Consider the following 20,356-nt stretch of genomic DNA (forward strand, 5'->3'; position numbering starts at 1 on the left):
TATTTTATTTATTTGCAATTCCCCATGAGCCTGCTACAAAACCTGATGAAAACCCTTGGAGACTCCAGGGGCTTAGGCTGAAATAAAATAGGCAGTATCTTGTTTTCAGTTCTGGGGGAATGAGTGCCAAAACATACCTTTCAAAAGGATAACTTGGAGTTGAAAAGTTGCCTTACTTCTCATGTATGACCCTTCAAACTTTGTCTGTTACTATAAAGTGTGTACAGTTACTTAGGTAAATCTGAAGAGATTTTTTTTTTTTTCTTTAATGTTTATTACAGGGCTTATACTGTAAAATGTAAAGAGGTTTTGGTAGTTACTTCAGTCTGTGGCTCTGCATTGACAGGATCATAATCATTTTATTTCTTACATGGAGTTGCAGTAGTAGCAGGTGTTACCAGACTTAAGGTCTCTAAAAGTACAAAAGCAGTAGTAAATATACATGCAGCTCAATGCATTACATAGAGTTGAAACAATCTTATAAAATGAATGTGTGCTATTTTCTGTGAAAATGTGCTTCCTTAAAAAAAAAAAAAATAAATAAATCCTTGATATGAGTTTTATTGAAGAGTTCGAGTCCAAAAACAGTCTTTGAACACAGCTATAATTGCTTATGAATATTCTGATTATGAGGAAGGCAGTGGTAAATCATCTTCACAGAGAAAGAGTACAGATGTGTGATGAAGACTGTGGGTGGGTAATCAGGACTGTTGAAGCTGAAATACTCTGTTTTGCCATTGACTTTCTTTCTGATTCCCATCATTCTTTAGCACTTTTCTTGCTTCAATTCTTCCAAACAAGTTGATAACAGAAACAGCCAGCTTAGAGGTATACTTGATATTTGCAAAATGCTTTTAAGCTCTTAGCAGAAAAATACAAAGATAAAACAAAATTAATTTATTAACTTGCTAATTATTATTTTTATTAATTTTCTTGTGATTTTCTAAAATGAAAAGGAAAAAAAATCAATAGGTTCTTAGTGTAAAATTATTAAAAATGAAGACATTTGAATGGTCTTATGCAGATGCTGACACAACAAAAAGTAATTGAGCTTTTTATTATTATTATTATTAAGTTCTGGAATCTTTCTTCTAATACCCCATTTTGATTATAATTAAACTAAAAGTCAGCTTAGTTCAATTATCCATTGCCTTCAACCGAGTGTTCAATAACATCTAATTCAGAACAGCAGAAATTTATTGGCTTTCAGCAAATTATTCAAAAAGGATAAATCCTCTGTAACCAAAGGAATTTTATTTTCAGTCTTTGGCAATAGCCTCTTTGCTTCCCTCAATTAATATGATTGGATGTATCTTTTTTTTTTTTTTTTCAGTAGCATATTTTCAGCTGGATTTTGCAGTTCTTTTAATTATTTATGAAGTTTCAAATGGAAATGCAGAACCTAGGTAGTGTTGAGAAGATTAAAACACCATACATAATGTCCACATTATACACATTACAATTACATAGAAGTCTGGTGGACCTTGAAATGCAGGTGGGAAATACATCTTTTTCTTTTTTTTTTTTTCTATTTCATTTTTTACTTAGGTATGATAGTCACTAGTTCATGAGAGGAATGACCAAACAGCACTAACTGCTGATTGTACCACTTGGTTGGGAATATTCTGACCCAGACGAAAAACACGGGAAGGCAGCTGAGCCCTGCACTGTTAACACAGCTCTGTGGTGGTGACCCCAGTGCAGGACCTGAACTCCTGGCTCCAAGGAAGTTGAAGCTTTTGAAAATTGTTTTCTTCATTTCTTTCCATCTTCTTCTTATAATTTATAATTCTCTTTATAATTGCTAGATTGATACAATCAGTATTTCCTTGTTAAATTTTCTAAGACAGGTTTTTAGGTAATGCCACACAGATTAATTCAGGAGCTTCCAGTCCTGAAACTATTCTGTGTTAAAATAAGGAGCTTGTTTGGTGTTCATAAGAGTACAAGGTGGCATTTGTACCAGGTACTTTTCTTTGGTTTACATAGCCTGTGAGAGAAACATGCTTTATGTTTTGTTTTCTAGTGAAATTATTGTTTCTGATTAGCTACTGGGTGCTTTGTGTAGGTTAGCTCATTTTAAATGCTTCTTGCCTGAATTTCACTATTAGTGCCTTAAGTGAATTGTTTGTCCACTGATGTGTGACTTTATCTCGTGTTTTATCAAACACCCTGCAAAAATCTGATGAGGCAATTGCAGGTGAAGCAGTGCAAATACTCTCTGAAAATGTTGGCTGAATTTTTAAAAGCAATGCTTAAATGACAGTTTAGTCCTTAAGAGTAATTGAGTACTTAGGACAAGATCCACGGTATACTTCCTACACTGAAGTAATTTTAAAACATCCTCCTTAAATACCTGTGACATTTTGAAAAAGGAGTGTGTCTTCAGATCAAGTGTTACAGATAATAGCAGTTATGGTAAGCCATGCAATGTCATTTACAACTCCTAAAGTAAAATACTCCAGATACCTTTGCCTGGGAGAGGAAGAAAAAAAAATCATTAATCATATAGGAGCTCCGTTTTGATACAGACGTAAATTGCATTACAAGAGTGAAATAGATGTCAATTAACCACATTGACTGTATTTTTATGATGGATTGTTACTGACTGAATTGCACTGGAGTAGTAATAAAACATGAAAATGGTGAGATAGATTCCAAGCTCCTTTATTATGTGCTTCTTTGGTAAAAGCCATGTGGTTCAGCTGACATCTGTTTGGTACCATGGACTGCTGCTTTCCTTGTACAAAGATGTTTGTTGTTAATTAATGAAATAATGAAACTATTGGCATATTTATTTTATGTCAGTGATTTGAGATGAACATGTTTAATGATTTGAAATATGAAGGAGCTTCAGATTTTCTTTCAAAATGTAATACACAACTTTTATGTGCAATATCACAAAGGGATAATATTTAATACATCTTTAGTTATTGTTATCATAAGTGAGAATTGTTAACATCAAATGGTCCCAAGAAAGACTCTTTTCCTGCACCTTATTCCCACTTCAGTTCCTGTTTTTTTCCTCACAAGCACATAAGTGTAGGTCACAAGGTAGACACTGACTCTTAGTAAGGTTATGCTACTGGTGCATCTATATGGCAGTCAAGTATAAGGTATGTTAGTCAGCTTCCGTATGATGCATACATACAGAATGCACGTATACACTTCTTTCAATATTTTGCTAAGATAAAAAATGCTGTTTCTATTAAAGCTCTGGATCTGGAAATGATGTTTGTAGGAAAATTTACATTTTCTTTTGTTTCACTGGTGTACACTTAGAGAGGTTTCATTCTGCTGAGACTACTAAAGCATGACAAAATCACTGGTTTCCACATTTAAAAAACTGTATTAAAAATGTTTTGAATTTTCTCCTACGGGACAATGTGAATGACTGACTGTTTTGAAGAACATTTCTTGGAAATAAGTTCCACATAGACTTATTTTGAGTGATTGAATTAACAAAAAAAAAAACAAATTTAGATTTCAGCAGAAAAATAGAAACCATGGAAACAACAAACAATCCTGGTACTGTCACCATAATCATTCCAGACCAAAAAAAAAAAAAAAGTGCTTTAAGGAGAACTTTTGAATTTCATGCTAACATAATGCATATCTAATTTCCCTCATTTGATGTGAAGAAAATCATAGGAATTGATGCTATCTGAAAATCCAAATTTAAAACCAAATGTGTGCAATGAATACAGACAAATTATTAGTTGGAGTAAATGTGCATCTCTCTAAAAAGGGTATGAATAAACCCAGCACACAACCTTTTATACATAGCCAATATTATGTTGAAACTATCCCCTGCAGTCTGTTACACAGCTAAATACATCACCAATTTGTCATTTCTCATATGTCAGGAGTTCATGGGTTTTAGCTCTATCAAATCAAACACAAACTGTAGATATCTCCTAGCTTTTCTGGAATCTGGTGCAGAGGAATTGCTTGTCAGACTATCTAGTGGGACACCCTGATGATGTTCAGCATGTGTGAAAATGAGGGAAATTGAAGTGAGCAGTAGAGAAATGGCAGGTACAGCAGCTGATCTCTGGTTTCAGTATAGATAAATGAGGAGCTGTTCAAGCAAACCTTCATAACCACACAGTGTTTTCCTGATGCTGGGCAAAACTGCTAAGGAAATAGAAGTAAACACATATATAGCCAAATGAAATTGCAGCTGTTCAGGAGCCTTCTTAACTACCCTGAATTTGTGCTTCCAAATCCTAATTTTCACAAAGACAGAAGTAATGTAGGCAGGAAATTAAATGCATTTTAAGCACCTCCTGTTCTCTCTGATGTATTCTTCTTATCTCTGTAACAGATACAGACCATTACTAGCTGAAGCCTATACCTGTGACCCAGTTTTGCCACTTGCAGCAGAGAGCAGAGTGCTCCTTGAACCACCAACTAGATGTAAAGTTCAACAGCAAAGTAGCCACAGGGTGTGTGCTGAGTCCCTGCTGAAGCCTGGCTTAGGGGGTGCTCCTTCCAAGAGCTCACTGGTTAGGCAGAAAATGAGTATCTTCTAACCAGAAGATAAGTGCATGCTGCACATAGCATGCTTTTTCCACCATATAAAAAACATAAGGGATTATTGTAGGAGGAAGGAGATTTTAAGTGATGTAACACCAGAGCAGAATATTAGACATATGGGAATGGAACACTATTATGGTAGGAGGAACTGGAGAGAGAAGAAGGAGGTAGAAAAGAGGCGATCATGCCTCTCTCTGCTGTCTTCGGAAAGCTTGTCCTGTGTCCTCAATCCCGAAGAGGATATTTGTTTAGTGGCAGTTCCTCCAGCCCTTCTCTGTTGATATAGTAAAGTTAAGCCTCTCTGAAGTATTGATTTTGAAGGTAAACATTACAGAAATATAATACCTGTAAGTGGTGACGTTGATAACCATTCATGTGCGGCCAGCCTGAGGCATTGCTTAAGCCTACACAAACTTATGCACCACAAGCACATTGGGATGTGCATATGTTCAGGACACCCTGGTAGTGTTCTCTGCATGCTCCCTTTTTGGGAGGTTTCCAAGAAAACAGGAACAGTGTCTCTCTGTTCAGGATTTAGGAACTTACTTTTTGGATTTCTGGAGGCTGAAATTGTGCCTAATACCCCATGCCCACAAGCAGACAGTATGGGTTTATGAAAAGCAGGTCTTGCCTGAGTAACCTCATCTCCTTCTATGACAAGGTGACCTGTTTAGTAGATTAGGAAAAGCCTGTGGATGTTGTTTAACCTAGATTTTAGTAAAGCATTTGACATAATTTCCCACAGTATTCTCCTGGACAAACTGGCTGTTCGTGACTTGGACAGATTTACAGCTGACTATGTGAAGAACTGGTTGGATGGCTGGGTTTAAAGAGTCCTAGTAAATGAAGTTCAATCCAGTTGGCATCTGTCGCCAGTCGTGCTCCTCAGGGCTCGGTGCTGGGGCCAGTTTTAACATTTTTATGATCTGGATGAGAGGATCGGGTGCACCCTCATTAAATTTGCAGATGATATCAAGCTGGGTAGGACTGTTCATCCATTGTAGGGAAGGAAGGCTCTGCAGAGGGATCTGGATAGGCCAGATCCATGGGCTGAGGCCAGTTGCATGACATTCAGCAAGGCTCAGTGCCAGGTCCTGCACCCGGATCATAACAACCCCATGGAGTGGTACAGGCCTGGGGAAGAGTAAATGGAAAGTTGCCCATTAGAAAAGGGTCTGGGGGTGCTTGTCAACAGCCGGATGAACATGAGCTGGCAGTGTGCCCAGGTGGCCAAGAAGGCTACCAGTATCCTGGCTTGTATCGGGAATAGCATGGCCAGAAGGATTGGGGAAGTGATGGTCCCCCTGTACTTGGCACTGGTGAGGCTGCAGCTCGAGTACTGCATTCAGTTTTGGGACCCCTCACTAAAAGAAGGGTGCTGACTTGCTTGAGTGTGTGCAGAGAAGAGCAACAAAGCTGGTGAAGGGTCTAGAAAACAAGTGTTAAGAGGAGTGACTGAGGGAACAGATTTTATTTAGTCTGGAAAACAGAAGGCTGAGGGGAGGCTTCATGGTGCTCTACAGCTGTCTGAAAGGAGGTTGCAGTGAGGAAGGGGTCAGTCTCTTTTCTCAGTTGACAAGTGATAGGACACAAAGAAAGGGTCTCAGTTTGCATGAGAGACTTAGGTTGGACATTAGGAAGCATTTCTTCATGGAGAGAGTGGTCAAGCACTGAAATGGGCTGCCCAGGGAAGTAGTGGAGGTTTTTGAGAGATGTATGGACATGACTCTAAGGGACATGGTTTAGTGACAGGATTCGTGTAAGTCATGTTGAGTGATCTTAAAGGTTGTTTCCAACCTAGATGATTCTGTGATTCCCAGAAAGATGCCTCTGGAGCATTCTTTAGAAATTAAACTGTCTTTCTTCACCTCTCTCTGGAGAGTTTTGTGATAGGGTTGCGCAGAGAGGAGAGCATTTAACTATGTGTTTTCTCTTCATGTTCTTTGTATGGAGTGATCCTGTTTTCACTACAGGCATTTTCATTCTGAAATACTATGATCAGCAAGCTGATCACACTCTGAAAAGTATTATCACTTATTCACTGATTACGAATTGTTCATAATTCATTACTTATTACTTAACCTTCAAAAGCAAGCAGCTCGCAGCTCACGTGGCAATAGGACATTATGCATGTGACTTATTTACAAAAGCTGTTAAGTAAAAAACATACAAGTTCCCCCAGATTTTGTTAGCTGCAAGAAAAGATTTCCCCTGTTTTCAGGCTCTCTGTTTTATACCTGATCAAGATGACAGCTTTTGCTGTCATTCCCCTGGAAGCCTTGAACTATTTACTCTGCTTCTGGCTCCTCCAATTTTTAGTTTCCCCAGGCTCCAAAAGACTCAGTATTCACTCATCTCTCTGTCCTTTGCCTTAGTGGTTATGTCATGGACTAGAGTAGTTCCTGTGTGGCTGTCAGACTGGTATTTATTATTTGCTTGGGTGCTCCTAAGTAACTTCCTTTCTTTACTTTCTGCGTCTGAAAACCTATAGGATTTAATTCCATAGCAATTTGCTGTGATTGTAAACAAATGAAGGTCAGCACCATAGAAAAAATACAGAAGAAAATATATAGTATGTATTCGTAACCATGCAGTGTTTCCTTGTTCAGCTAGGCATTGTAGTCTGCCTGAGGAGAAATTAAATTTGAATTTGTCCACAAAGGTATTGTTAACAAAGTAATAAATAAATAAACAGTCCAGCAATCTAGATAAGAGGAATGTCTTCTACCAAAACAGTCAAGTGAACGGCAGCAAGAGAAGACTCCTCATCTCCAGCAGTAGTTTGCTGATATTGTTAAATAGCTGTGTGCCAGTCATATTGGAAAAATCTGTTTTAAAGAAGATTTTAAAAGATCAGAAGATCAATAAATGGGGGAACTGAAATGGAATGTCAGGGGAAAGCTGAGAAGCAAGGAGATTGCTGCAAGTAGCTGGGGTGCTCTTTGTCAGTCTCAAAGAGGAAAAAAATCAAACCTTTCTCAGCTGTGAGAGAAGTTAAACAGATGTATATCTATATCATTTTGTTTGTTTGTACATTCCTCATTTAAAATACAGAGATCATTAAATTTCACCAAGTTATTCTTGTATTGATCTGAAACACTTTAAATTAAGGATCAAGTGCCTATCTAAATGATGCATGAGACATCAAGTGATAAAGCATCTGTTGCTTCTTTCAGTGGTTTTCCTAGTGTATGACTATACTCCGTGACAATGTGTGCCTTTTTGCTTGTTTCCAGACACATTTCAGCTTCAGGCCACTAACTCCTGTGCTCTTATTTGACAGAAGTAGCACATATGCACTAAATAAATCATGGGGCAGTTTTCTTTTAAGTGAAATAGATGAAATAGTTTGGTGAGAAAAAAAAAAAAAAGCTTTCTATTCTGCAGCTACCCTGCTACCCTTAATCGTCAATTTCTCTTACAACAACTTTTCTACCAGAGTTGGATGTATTTGTTTATTGTAAGTTCTCCCAAATTTAATTGCATAGATAAAATTGCTTCCTTGCTATACATGTGTATACCCTTGCTTGTACGATTCATTAGTCTTATAACACCTTTATGTAAGAATTGTTCTGGGAGCATCTGCTAGTCCACTTGAACCACATGTCTTCATGTTCACTGCTTTCCAGGGTAAGTTCCAGCCCGATAAATAAATACCACCTTTAAAATAATTTGTCATGCACATCCTGAAACTACAGCACTTTGGACTGAACACTCCCCCTGAGGAGTTCGGAGTTCCGCAGACATCTGTGAGATTTTCTCTTGGGTCAGAGATTTCCCTTTCTGCAGCTGCGTACTCCAGGAAACTGTGTCGTTGTGCCCATTTCTGTTACTTTGCATGCAATCTATCATATTCTCTTTTAACTTCTCTACTGTAAAACTCATCTGCTGACACTCTAAGGAAAAAGAAAAAAGAACCACTACTGACAACATTTTTGTTAATTTTGCATTGTCATTTGTAGGTGATTGCTAAGAAAATGTTACATGAAGCCTGATTTTCACTGCCTCCTAGCTCTGTGCTTAAGGCAAAGAAAATATGTCATTAAATTTTTGAACGGCAAAGCTGTATTGTGGCTGACAATTAACCTAATTCTTTGAGATACAGTGGTATCAGTAAAGTAATGTCTGTTGAAGAGAGAAGTTCACTTTATTTTGATTGCAGAGCTGATTTGGTTAAATCAAAGAGTGATGGCTGCTATCATTTTTAAGGCATGTGTCATATCTATTTTACTTTTGAGTTCCATGGTCCAAAATTTCAGATAACTGATTTTCTGTGGTATGGTCATATCTGAAGATAACAATGTAGAAGCATGAACACAAGGACAGATCACTGGGTCATCCACCTCAGATGCATCCAGCAGGATCTGTTCCCAAATGCCTCTTCACTTGCAGAGGAAGTTCCCAGGGTAACTCTGTGGGCAAATACTGGATCCAGAGGCTCCAGCCAGCCATTTTAGCATAGCTGTGGTCTTCCACTATTTCTGCAGTTTTGACAGGCTTGTCCCTGCCCTCTGCTTATTCTGCTCTCAATATCTATCACCACCCTTCTAAACGTTACTTCACATCTCTCCCAAGTACTCCTATCCTGGTCATCTCTCCCACATTTTTTTTTCTCTCTGTCTTGTCTCTTCCATTTGAGCTGTCCCTTTCTTATTCCCCTTTCTCCCTCCTTGTCCCTTTTCAGCCTCTTGTTCTCTCTTTCCACTGAAAAAATTATAATTTATTGTTATCACGTTGTTCACACGTTTTTTTTTTTTTTTTGTACCACTTTCCTCTCCAGTGCCTGTATTGTTTATTTAGTCTATAAGCTCTTCAGGATAGATATAGTCTTTTACGGTATATCTCTGGATACTGCATAATCCCACAAGGCTCGTCTTTTGTGTGGTTTTAGGCACTACTGTAGTAAACATGATTAATAATACTAACAGCTATCATAATGTGCTGAGTTTATAACTATACTATAAAGGAAAATGACTTATTTACCCAGCTACTGCTTGTTATTTGTATTTTATCTACTCTAACTATAGATATATGTCTTCTTCTATAAAATAGTTTAATATCCTAAACTTTTCTAGACTGTACTTGTAACACTGATATATTTCATTGGTTTTTAAAGCCAGGAAAGTCCAGCTAGTCTGATCTCATTGACGTTTATCAGATTGCCTCTGAATCAGGTAGAATCACTTGACTGATCGTAAGAATGTTATTTAATTATTAGTATTACCATAGTGCCCAGGAGCTTTTTTGCACAAGGTGCAATGAAAATACTAAATAAAGAAAGAAGAAATAAAAAGCTAAACTGTCCCACCTGCTTACAAGAGAGCACAGGGAAACAATGAAAAACTATGCTCTATGCCCACACCAGATGCACAATACATTGTGCATCTATACATACATGTATAATACATTCTATACATTGTTTGGTTATTTTGTATTTGGATAGGCAGGGGCATTTTATTTTTTTTATATACTGCTCCAGGTGTTGAAGAGAATTCATTTTCCAGGGTGCCAGGCTGGCTCTAGAAACCTTAAAATATTTAATGTTGTCTAGAAAAAAATGTTTCTCATTCCTTCCCAGAACTGTGGGTTCACACAGACCCAGTATCTACAGCATCTTTATGCTCTAAATTACCCTGAAATTGGGTCTGGCATAAACCCAACCCAAAACTGAAACCCAACCCACAACTGAAGGATCTAGTTTGGCTCGCTTTGAAGATGCTTCCGCAGCTGCATTTACAAGTTGTTGTGGGGAAAAAAAAAAAAAAAAAGCAAGATCCATGCATTAATATTTTCACTGACATTTTAACTGTTTTACCCATGTTTCTGTACCTCTGTGAATGTGACAGAACTGAATGGGTTTTGGTGACCTATTTTTACATGCTCTGTTAACAATTCTTGTTGTGTCTGTTCCCAACATGAATATTCCTCTCATCATGGTAGTCTCAGTCATTCATCATTCATTAGTTGCACTTCTGGTCTTTTGTTGTTGTGAAAATAGCACAGCTGTGGTTTTCTGGGGCAAGCCTTTACAGAATTTATATGTTACTTTAATCTCTTTTTAGAAGACTAGCAAAAAGTTTGAGCTTAATGTTGCCATAATGAAATCACTGAAATAAATATATACCAAAATCCTATCTTTAGACCATTGCATAACAAAGCAAAAGATGGGCAGTACCTTACAAGTGTTTGCTAGTATTAAAAACTCCAGAAGCTTGAGAAAAGTCTGTGCAGAATACTATATATACAGGTGTATATAATGTTTACACTATCCATACAATACTACTCAGAATACTAGTACTAAGGATTGTTTATGGGGTTGATTAGGTCCCATTAAAATCATATCTTCTCAAAGAGAAATACTGATTCTAATCTAAAAGGAGATTTCTCTACAACAGCAATGTAATTTCAACAGAAGCTTGAGAATTACTGCAATAAAAATCTGGTTTTCCTTCTGATTATCAGCTGGCCAACCAGACTGGTTGCAAAACCATTAGTGCTGCACAGCTGTGAAACACCGGTGTGCTTGTCCACACTTAACTTAAAATCTAGACTATTGAAGTTCTTCTGTAAATGATAAAAACAAGACTACATGGTTGTTTTCAGAGTGACAACACAAAGTGCAGAGTATGCAGGTAATTACTGATGAACGCCTGACACACTAGCTGAAATAGATTATATTTGAATAATTTACTAGTAAAGAAACAAGCCCATGCAGTCCTCATACTTTTGTAAATGTGTTGTAAACTCTTGTTTCTTTCCAAATTCCATTTCATTCCCAAATACTTAATTTTTGCTATTTAGTAGGGTTCTCGTCTTTGAAATTAATTGATACTTTAAAACTTTTAGTTCATAACTTCTCTGTTATTATTGTATTATTCTATTCTATTCTATTCTATTCTATTCTATTCTATTCTATTCTATTCTATTCTATTCTATTCTATTATTTAATTATTAAAATAATAGGGAGAGAAGTTACAGTTTTGTTCCAAAACTACATGAAAGCAATGTTATTCATAAAATGTCATTTTTAAGTCCCTTGGTCTGACCTGGGGACTTCAGTTGACATCTATGGCTAATACGCTTCAGCAGATAAATGTAGGCAGCCAAATGAATAATAGGTATACCCAAGTTACTGGCATCATGATTCTTCCAACACACCTTTAGTCAGGAATTGGAGTTCCCAGAGTTATCCGGTGTCGAAGTTAGGCCATCTTGTCTTGTCTAGTGGACATCCTATGGAGAGGAGAGAGGTGCTTCAGGAATGGGTGGGTCATCCAGCAGTGAGTCGTGCTTGAGGCAGGGGAGGTGAATAATTCTCCAGATGAAGGTTTTTTCTGTGAGGCATTTGCTTCTGAGGCAGAAGGCCAGATATTAGCAATGTCACTGGTTTCCGGTTAATGAATATATATGTTCTAGTCTAGTTGTATTTGCTTAAATACATTCTATCCACAATTTCAGCTAGGAAGAATTATCTTGCCACTCTGAAGCTATAGTGTTGGTGTTGCATTGTGCAGTTAAACTACCATAACATTATTTATTAACTTCTGGGGATTTAGCTGTTTTCTTCCAGTTTGCAAAGCTGAAGAGCCTGGTTCTAATTTCAGAGGTAAGGTACCTGAAATGTAGATGCAAAGACTTTCTCCAAATAATGCAGGTGGCAACCTGTGTATCTTCAGTCTTGGTCTGGTGCTTTAATCATTGGGGAAACAATACGCTTTATAATGTTAATTAGCCTAAACCCCTCATCCTGTAAGTATGTAAATATTTCCCATGCTTAACTTTCAGAAGTTTACAGCTTCACAACCTGTTGTTGTACACAGTAGATTTAAATGTTGCAAATAGTTGAAGTATTCTTTTATTGGTTTTGACAATGCTGATTACCATTATTAACTGCCAAGACATATTAAGGATAAAAATCAGATTCTGTTCTAACCTCTGAAATAGAAGCAGTGTGAAACACCTGTGAAAAGATACAAACATTGCTGCTGTGGATTACTTTAACAGCAGGGAATAATGTCCATATTGTCCTGAAAATAAACCCCGAGAACGTCAAAAAATAAGTAATACTGGGAGAAGACCAGGGAAATAGATAGTTTTATTGAATCCTTTAATCAAGGTGGCCAGCACTTTGTTCTCAGAAGTGTGGTGGGACTGAGATGGAGAAAACCCTCAGAGTTGTTTTCCATTAAATGAATTCAGGAAAAATTGTTTGCTACCTTATGGAAGTGTTCAAAAAATGAAAAATGTTGTGAGCTGTAATGTGAGACGTTCACATCCTCTCATTCCTGCCTTTTGCTATCATTAAAGTCTCTTTGAGTCTAACACTTGCAAAGTTATCTTCAATCACACCAAATGTCAGCTGTGGGAGAAGGAGATTATGGAGAGTCACAGACGCGGCTGCAGTGCTCATGGAGCTTAACTGATCACACCCATGACGAAGGCATTGTTTCTTGTAGCATTTGCTGGATTAAAATTGTTTAGGCCATCACTGATAATGCTAATTGTCATGTACAGATAACGAGATCTCTAATTATTCAGTAGTTTTGGGGTGACATTCATTGTTAAAGAAAGGATAAAATGAACATGAAAGAGTTCATAAGCACTGTACAATTACCTTAAGAAAGCCAGAGTGGTCAGGATAGGCATCCTTCCCCTTATGTAAAAAACGTCCTTTGGCAGCTCAGCTTTTATAATGCATAGACCATCATATTCTTTTATAGTTGACATGCTTGATACTACATTTTGTGTGTTTTCTCAAGAGAGTAAAAGTACCTTTCTGCCAGATGGCCGTATTAGCAGGTCAGTTTTGAACTAAATATGCCTTCCTTTAATGAAAGTGTCATAGCTGTCTCGCTGATTAGACCACTGATCCATTATTTGATAGCCTTTTTTTGCTGCAGCTGTTTTATACTCTGTAGGAAGACAATATTCTCTTACCCCAGTAGTTGTGTCATAAAAATATGTCTCTGGCACATTACTAACTTCCACCTGTCCAGGTACACTGATAGTAAGGGCTCCTGAAAAAAGATTTGCTGGTAATGCTCTTGCGACCCTTTGACTAACTGTGTATGGAATTACTTTAGGAGTCTCTTTTGCTTCTCTCAGCAGCAGTATCGTGGTTACAAAAAGTGTTCTGAACGTCTGCAAGTGTTAGCAGAAAGGCATTTCAGCAAAATGAAAAAAATGTATTCTGTTCAAAGCGATAACTTGTCGGTGCACTTTCTGAAGGGTGACTGATTTGCCTTTATTGATGGAAGAGGAATGCAAAATCACACCCAGACTGCAAAATTAAAGTGAAATATTGGCATGCTGGAAGAAATCACTGCCACCAACGCTTAAGAACTTGCATTCTATTTAACTTGGTTTAGACCTGGAAACCATTCTCCCTGGTAGACATTAAGCAGTGTTTCAGTATGCCATGCTATCTGAAATGACAGCTCAATTAACATTTACTTTCTAATGTGTGTTTTCTGAAAGACCTTTAGGACCAAATTCTGTCCCACACATGGTTTCTGATTTAAGGGATCATTAGAATTTGCCTGAACACCTCCTTCTTCTGTTATTCTCTTAGCTGGGAAAAGGTTAAGAGGCATTTGTTGGCTCCTTGAGGCAGATGACTCATAACGTCTGGATATAAGAGGGGGAAATGGCTGCCTGAAAAGATAGAATCTAGGGTGTGGGCTCAGAAGTCCCAAAGTAGTAGTCGTAGCAACAGCCTCAATAAAATGAAACAGCATCAATAGAAGTTTCAAGCTGAAGTTTATCTTATTTTTTTGTTGTTGTTAATAAAGCCAAATCCCTGAAAGGGACTGGAATAGGATTTTATGTAATGTGTGGACTCTTTAGAGAGCAAGTGACTAAGGCACCTATTCACGGGAGCACCAAAGATGTATGCCAGGTAGCAGAGCAAGATCTGAACACTGAACTATGTGATTCAACCAGTAAACTTGCATAACCTGGCTTATACCTTTCTCTTAAATGTTTTGTTTATAATTTGCACAAACGCTTTGTTGAAATTCCTTTTTTATTCTGTATTAACTAATACCTGTGTTCTCTGCCTTGGCCACACTGAAGCAGGTACTTAGCATGTAGCATGCATAGAAACAGAAACAGACCTTTTGTATATTTTCTGTGTGGGCTATGAAAGAAATTAATTCAAAGTGAACACACAAGAAAAATAAGAGAAAAGTAAACTGAAATCATTTAGCTGAGTTTTTCTTCTGCCATTCTGATTTCCCACATGGAAAAATGTCTTCATGTATATCATAAAAATAATCTCTTATATGATTATCTCCATACCTCTACTAAATTCAATTTACCCTTCTTTAAAGGCATCTAGCTGCTGAGCAGACTTTTCTTTGTTTCTGAATTCAAATCGTCTCTTCTGTCTGCAGTCCACATCAGTTGATTTTTTTTTGTGTGTGTTCCATCATAACACTTCTGATGAGATTCTGATTCTCATTATCTTCAGAGGACCAAGCCTAACAGTGTGCCTCCTTTTATAAAGTTCATATATTCCTGCAATCTCATTTTCTCAAGAGACGCTGGCTTCTGTTATGTTCAAATGATTATGTTTTCCTGACCACAGCTGAAATGCATGTCTGTGTTTAGGGACTGCCGTCTTTGCTATAGATGTATTTTTATTTTACTAACAACCTTGGAATCCATAGGAATTGCTTCTAATCCATTATATTTTAAGTGCATTGCTTCAGATGGTTGCTTTGAAATTAAGGCACATGTAAATCTTCTGCATAATATTCAGTGGAGTATAAATTGATGTTATAGCCCAGGTATTAAAGGTTAAATAGAGTTCAAGAAACTACAAGGGGGAGGACAAAGCTGTCACTGAGCTTACGTTGTGCAATTCTGAGGACAGAAGCAAAAGGAGATTGTTTTGCAAGCTCTTCCACTTTGTAGCAGTTCCTGCCCAAAAGAGTATGGATGCAGGATCTCTGGGCTCTGTATCAGTTTAAATGTTAATGAGCACATAACAATAGTGGATATGTAGCCAGAGTTTATTGTATTCCACTATTGCCTATTTGTCTCATCATTTACAGAATGTTGAAATTGGAATTCTAAAGAACTAGGAATTAAGATGAATTGAGTGAGAGAAACCATGGCTTGAATTCAGCTGAAGTTTACCAAAAGACTTATGGTACTTTCATTTGATATACACATCTAGCCCATAACCTGCCATCATCCCAGTTATTAGTCCTTCTGCTTTTATACCCCGTGTAAACTATTTGTTTCACTAAACACTCTAAGCCCATCTCCTTGGGTAACCATGTCCAGTCAGTGTTCATTTATATCTGAATATGTCAATGGAGTTTCTGCAACCTGTTCTCACTTTTAATTCAATGAGATTTTACGTTAAACCTTGCAATGTTGTAACTTCTGGTATCTTCAGAGTTTACATTCACAGCCTCAGTCTGATAGACTAACCCAACATTGCCATTCTTTAGTCCCATTTTTCAGAATTAATACCTTTTTCTTCTTCAAGAAATAACTCAAATTGCCCTCAGCTGAGTAGTTCTAATTACAAAATAAGAACTACATTTTATATAACCTTCTCTTTACCCCAAAAATGATGGAAATTTACGCTTCAGCAATCAGTTCATTGCATAATTCCTGCTTAATGTTCCCCTTGTAAGTATCACAAATCTGTGGGGAACAGGTGCGGTTGCTAAAAAGTCAGGCTCATACAAGTGATCTCTATTGAACACAGAATTGTTTTTCTAACATTTTCTGCATGCTTGAAAGTCCTAGGGTTGAAGTCAGAAGATGCTCATTAGTTCTGTAGAGACTGAACTTCCTAAGTTCCAGAGTCCTCTCTTAGTTGGGCTCCTTTTATTAGTGTGAAACAAAGTAACATAAGTTGTCTTTGATATATACTAGAATGGGAATGAAATCTATGATGCAGTATGCTCTTAAGTAGAGAATTGGATATTTCAGTGCTATTTTTTGCTGTCATCTCTACATACTTAATGCTATGGTATTTCCATAGCATGTTAATGCCACGTGTAACTATGTAAACATGAGATATCTTTATTACATGCATTTACCACATTAAAGGTCCTCAGGTAAACCCTTTTTTGTCTTACCTCTGCCCTCTACACTGTATTCAGTTAAAAGCACAGGAAAAATACTCTAACCATTTCCTGCAACTGGGCTGGATAGGAGTTTCTTCCCTGGAAACAGTTAGTTCATTCCATTCAAAAATTGTTATGTCTGCTAAACTTTTTTGCCTCTAAACTTCCTTCTCCAATCCCTTGCCTCTTATGCACTATACTTTTCCTATACAAAGACTAACTACATACCGATTTTGTATATCTGGTACAAAACCTCCTGCCAGGGCATCTTTCTCTTGCTGTCCACATTACATAGTACTGAGAAGAGATATTCAGCACCATGTATCTTCCATTTCGCTCCACTGTGACCATCCTGAGGACTTGCGGAGGTACATCCTCCCACAAAGAGTTATGTCTCCCTCTAATCACTGCCACAGCCCACTCAGCAGCTCGGCCATGCCTATACACCAATAATTACAACTCTACCATGCAGCTCACATGGTTGGCTTGCTTGCAGATAATCTATCTGCATCAGTCTGCCTGATGTCTACTTGGGAGGGAAAGCTGAATGAACAGTAGGTTGTGAGTGCTAAAAGGTCAGGCAGCCTTCATCTTTGATGAATAACATATCACATTTTTTTCTTACGTATCCCAAATAAAGGATTTTGTAAGAGATAGTGAGCATATAGAGAGCACTGTAGTTGTCCTTCTGGTTTGCATTTGAGACAATAACAGTTGAGTAGCGGATAATGTCTGTAACCAGTACACTTCTTAGCTCTTGGACAGGCAATAGTAATGGAATGGAAGTTCTAATCATTGGATTATTTTAAGTGTGATATTGCAAATACATCCAGAAAGAAATAACAGATTAAAATGTGCTCCACGTTATTAACTATCCATTAAACAGTGGCACAAGAACTTTCAACATCTAAGAGATGAAACAAAAAAGAGATGAAAGTTGTCTATCTCCCCTTATTTCACTGTCTCCTTCAGGCTTCAACTCTGCCCACCACAACTATCATTTAACCCTGTTAGCAATGAACAAAGTTGCTTACTGATGCCTATTGCCATTGCTTTGTGACTGTTTTTATCACAGATACTTCTGGAAGGACACATCTTTCTTTGGTTCCAGTGCTTGGTATGTGCTGACAAGTGGATAGCGTTAAGCTACTTGGACTCTCACATCATCTCACGTGCTCACATCTCCCAGAGGTTCGGAGTCATTCTTAACAAGTCACTCCACTTCCTCTAGCAAATGATCTCTGTTCAGATACTTCATTTTGAGATGAACTGTAGAGACTTTGCAAGTTCCTTTTAAAATTCAGGTCACCTAGGTCCAGAAAGAACTCAGACTATAGAGGGAAATCGTGGCCTTACACATTAACCTTATCCAATCTTTGCACATATGAGAGGGAGAGAAAATGACTTTCATCTGCATGTTAATAGCACCACAGCTCTCTGGATCCTACAGGTATCTAGGCTTAGACGTAAAGAGAAAGTCAGAGAACCATTACCTCTGGAGCATTTATTTAGCAGTTTACTATTTTCTGAATATACTTGTCACTATTACAGAAAGTGTCAGTGGGATGCTTCGCAAAAACTGAGTGAGTTGAGTTTCCAGATGCTGAGAACATTCAGCATGTAAGAAGAGTCATGCTGTTATTTCCAGGTGTGCATGAAAGTAGGCATTAATATCTGCCAGCTGTCAAGACAAGTAGTATGTATCTTCTAGGTGATTTATCTATGAAAATACCGGGTGAAGTGACACCAAAATTCAGTGTCTTTGCTGTGCTTCTTTCCATCAGATGCCAAATTTCAATGTGTATTTTGGAACAATTTGTATTTGTAGGTAGAATTGATAAGTGTTTTTTTTTGTTTTTTTTTTTTTAAATAAGGATTACAAATATTAATTGCAGTAGAGCTAGCGCTCCATATATTATTTTATAAGTTATGCTGAAAAAGTTACATGAGTTTTCTCTACCTGAGTTCTGTCACTGTGGTTCAGCATTGGGAAAATACCCATGGAAAAGCAGTGGTTCAGACGTAGGCAGGCACTGAGCTAACCCAAAATTCTTGGAGATCTTAGGAGAGAGACTTGGCAGGCAGAAGACTTTGAGGTGGGGCAGCTTTTACACCCATTAGAGCCAGGGGCTGTGTTGCATTACATTTCAGAGTGAGATTTTTGTGTGTGTTGTGTTTGTTTTTTTTCCAACACAACCTATTTTAACTTCTTCGTTATAATGAAAGTAAACAGAATAAAACATTTATTATGTAAATGTTATAAATAATATTATTTATATAATAAGACATCAAAGAAGGAAACTTGCTGGCTAAAAGAATGTTGCTGAGTGAGACTGCATAGTCAGTCTTTAAGGAAAAACAAATACTGTCACAATAGTTTCCTGGAAAATATGAGCCTTTAAGTTGCTGCAGACAGTCATTCACTAAAGAAGTAGTGGAAAAGTGCATAATTATTGTTATCCAGGCCACAAATAATCTTTGGGGTCTGTGTATCCCTTTTTGTCCCGTCATCTCAGCAGTCTGGCTATTGCTACCAAAGTGCTACTGTTGCTGACGAAGGAGTTTAAAACTACGCAGTGGAAATAGTCTGCTCTTGCCAGAGATGTGCTTGCACAGGTTTTCCTAATCAATTATCATTATGATATTTCCTCAGTCGATAGGAACTGAACTCCTCTGAGAGCTCTAATGAGATTGGCTAAAGATGCAATGAAAATAACACCCAGAGGGACTGCAAGGGATAACAATTGCTGTTACACAAGGGACTATTTCTGCTTTTAAGCAACACAGGGATGAATCAATTCAGTGAAAAGAGAAAAAGACCCCACAGCTTCAGGCTCACATCTAGTGCTTTTCCTGTCTGTGCACTACAGAAAAGTGTCATCCCAAGACACAGCCTTGCACAGTCATGTGCAGCCTGCAAGAGCATCCAAGTCCAGCATGCCAGGTGTTGTAGATTTACTGCAGCACAGCCTAAGCACACCAAAACTAGGGGCAGTGCACAAGAGCTATCCTCACTTTGGTTATTTTAGTGAAACCTTACTCCTTTGGTAAGCATACACAGCAGACTGTAGTTCAAAGTGCAGAAGTCGTCCTTCATGTCCTGTGAAGAAGTCCTTCTGCCATGGAATGCAGAGGGGTTTAAGTCTGCAGGTAGTGCAATATCTGTTAAGAAGTCACTTCTTGCTTCTGCACTTACATGGAGTTGAGGGCTACAGTCACTGAAGTGTTCCAAGCAGTCTTGGCAACAGCAATAACATCAAAAAACAGTGCCTCACTGTTCCTTATTTGTGGTTGCCGCAGGTTGTCTTGCTTCAATGCAATAACTTGGAATACTCTGGATGTTTTATGCCCCTCATGCACGTGAATCAGGACATGTACGCTCATGGAAAGAATGCACTCGAGATTGCAGTTATGATTGTGCCACAACTCTGCATAGAGCTGTTAAAGTCAAACCTTTCTTAATGGCTGATTTTCCACTTGTGTGATGTCAGTGTGGTGTTGCTGTGAGTGCCTATTTTGGTAAACAGAACAGTAAGAGAGCTCCTGACTCCTCTCAAGGTTTTACAGTTCAGTTCTGCACAGGATTCCGTGCTGAAGGGAAATCAGCAAACAAGTCAAACAGGATGCAGACATGCTGAGGAGAGTACATGCAGTGTGCTCATTTCTATCCATATTTCAGTAATATTTTCCTTACAGTAAGCAGATTGAAGTGGAATATCATAGTCTTG

The 20,356-nt window shown here is 37.8% G+C and overlaps 1 protein-coding gene across 22 annotated transcripts in view; it reads left to right on the plus strand.

The window, feature by feature from the left end:
• CHRM3 (cholinergic receptor muscarinic 3) overlaps positions 1 to 20,356 on the plus strand; it is a 286,410-nt gene that overhangs the window by 180,739 nt on the left and 85,315 nt on the right. The window contains exon 4 of one of the 22 annotated variants that reach the window (XR_005264395.2): positions 1,549 to 4,698. The exons of the other annotated variants lie outside the window; for them this stretch is intronic. The gene's annotated coding sequence lies outside the window, so the exon portion shown is untranslated. Of the gene's footprint in view, positions 1 to 1,548; positions 4,699 to 20,356 lie in introns of those variants that run through there. 22 annotated transcript variants of the gene reach the window in all.

This window comes from Anas platyrhynchos, chromosome 3, assembly GCF_047663525.1.
Source record: "Anas platyrhynchos isolate ZD024472 breed Pekin duck chromosome 3, IASCAAS_PekinDuck_T2T, whole genome shotgun sequence".
NCBI classification, from domain to species: domain Eukaryota; kingdom Metazoa; phylum Chordata; class Aves; order Anseriformes; family Anatidae; genus Anas; species Anas platyrhynchos.